Below are 2,848 nucleotides of genomic sequence, written 5' to 3'. Positions count from 1 at the left end.
TATATATATATATATATATGTATATATATATATATATATATATATGTATGTATGTGTGTGTGTGTGTGTGTGTGTGTGTGTGTGTGTGAATGTATACACATACACACACAAACACACGCAAACACATAACTTATATACATACACGCACTCGTATACTTATACATACAGGCACATATGTTGGTGTATATATATAAATATACATACAGAGTCACCCCCAAAACGTATACACACTGTCACATCTGAAAACTCAATTTTCATATCGATTTAACCTATTAGAAATAAAGGGAGTCAGACTAAACTTTGAACAAAGGAAATGTACCCTAAAGGGCTACAAGAATTTTGCACAAAGGAAATGTACACTAAAGTGTTAGAAGAATTTTGGAAATGCAGTCGAAGTGCAAAGACAGTTTAAGAGGGAGATTCAAAGAGATCCACCTACGCGACTTATCTTTAATCTAATGGCAGAATTCTAGGTTAGGCACTCCATATAACCCCTCATAACTTCTTTGATTTTTGGAATTTTCAGAAGATTTTTGGCGAATATGTTTTCTGCATACGGAAATTCATGCAATTAAAACCATTTTTTAAAATTTTACTTGTTTCAGTCATTAGACTGAGGCCATGCTGGAGTACTGCTTTAAAGAATTTTTGTTGTTGTATCAATCGACCCCAGTACTTAATTTTTTACTAAGCCCAGTACTTATCCTATTTGTCTCCTTTGCCGAACCGTTAAGTTACGGGGACGTAAACATACCAACACCGGTTGTCAATCGGTGGTTGAGCGCGAGCGCGCACACACATACACATATGTATGTATACACACACACACACACACACACATACGACAGGCTTCTCCCAATTTCCGTCTCTCAAATCCACTTTGATCGGCTCTAGGCCATAGTAGGAGATACTTGTCCAAGGTATCATGCAGTGGGACTGAAACCGGAACCATATGGTTGGGAAGCAAGCTTTTTACCACTCAGCCACGCCTGCGATTGTGCGAAAAGAAGAAATTTTTTGCATGTGATTTAAGTGCGATTTAGCTATTATTTTTAGCACATCTCACGACTACCTGATAACTTTCTCATTTCTTTATCACTCTGACGTGTATTGATGTTTTCCAATATTTTTCTCCCCATAAACACATTTGCTGGGATTTAAGCAAAAAATTCAGACTGTCCGTATTTTAAACTTTAATAAAAAAAAAAAATAATCGAAAAAGAGTGGAAATTTTAGGAATTATGAAGGGTGTGCAAGGGGTTTTAAGAAATTAAGAAGTGTTTTTTTTCCCCTAATCGTGTGAATTCTCGTGTGAAGAACGCAAATTCGCAAAACCTTTCTGAAAATTCACCAAAATAAAAAAAAAGAGTTACGAGGGGGTTATATGGAGTGCTTAAACCAGAATTTCGTCATTCTAATTAAAGGTAAGTTTGAAGCCTATGAAACTGTTCAGAAACTTCCGGAAGAATGCGGACATTGATGAGCCCCACAAAACAAGAAAGGGTACGGCTATGTATTACTAGATTTTCAAACAAGTCGTAAGATAGGAATTTCAAGATCAAGCGCCCATCACATTTTGATGCGCTGTCACTGATTGAAAAGTTACATTCCAAGAATGACTCATGCTGTTTATAGCGAAGGTGACCGGGATTGAAGTTCACGGATCGTGAGTCGTCCGACCTGACAAATTAATTTGTTCACCCTCTGGCGATTTATGTGAATGATAATAGTTGATGTCTCCCACTGCGTGGTTTATCTGAGGGTGTCACTGGCGTCATTTCTATAAATAACATGTGAGAACCTGCGGCCCTTTCGTTCATCTGGCATTCAATGACGGTGCGTTGCTTGCCGGCAATGAAGAAGAAGAAGAAGAAGAAGAAGAAGAAGAAGAAGAAGAAGAAGAAGAAGAAGAAGAAGAAGAAGAAGAAGAAGAAGATGATGATGATGATGCCGACGACGACGACGACGACGACGACGATGGTGATGAAGAGGAGGATGAAAACGGAAGCGGAGGAGGAAGAAGAGTTGAACGACCTATGTCAATAACAAAGTGTTGCTCAATTTTGCATTACTTTCGGTACAATGTATGTATGTATGTATGTATGTATGTATGTATGTATGTATGTCATTATTCAGTTTATTTCAAGATTTCTTGCCAATTAATTCACGAAAAATTAATTTGCGAAGATACCATTGATTCTGTTATTATCTAGTGTAACAATTTAAAAACGATAATAACAGAATCAATAATGTAGGCGTTTCCAGACCCCAAAAAGCATTAAATAGCTGAAGGATTAAAATTAATCAAAGGACATACCAAATATGTCTACCTGCTGGAAATAACAGTCAAAACTCTTACTTAAATCACCAAAATACACAGATAATAACTACAGAAATCAACCGTCCGAAGGCAAACGGGCTAAGACAATCTCTCAACGTACATTTAAGGATGTCAATACATAAAAACTTAAATGTACGCTGGGAGACTGTCTTAGTCCGTTTCCCGTCGGTCGGTTGATTTCTGTAGTTATTATCTGTGTATTTTGGTGATTTAAGTAAGAGTTTTGACTGTTATTTCCAGCAGGTAGACATATTTAGTATGTCCTTTGATTAATTTTAATCCTTCAGCTATATATATATATATATATATATCGTTTATTTCAGAACAGAGTAGTCCTGGATTCGTTCATGCAGCGCAGCACCTTGCGGTAGTGTCTTCTACTATAGCTTCTGGTTGACCCAGTACATTACGAGTGATATTCGGTTGACAGAAATTGTGCAGAAGCCCGTCATATATATATATATATATGTGTGTGTGTTTGTGTTTATGTGTATCTATGTTATTGTT

The sequence above is a fragment of the Octopus bimaculoides genome, chromosome 6 (genome assembly GCF_001194135.2).
Source record: "Octopus bimaculoides isolate UCB-OBI-ISO-001 chromosome 6, ASM119413v2, whole genome shotgun sequence".
NCBI classification, from domain to species: Eukaryota; Metazoa; Mollusca; class Cephalopoda; order Octopoda; family Octopodidae; genus Octopus; species Octopus bimaculoides.
This window is presented reverse-complemented; position numbering follows the sequence as displayed.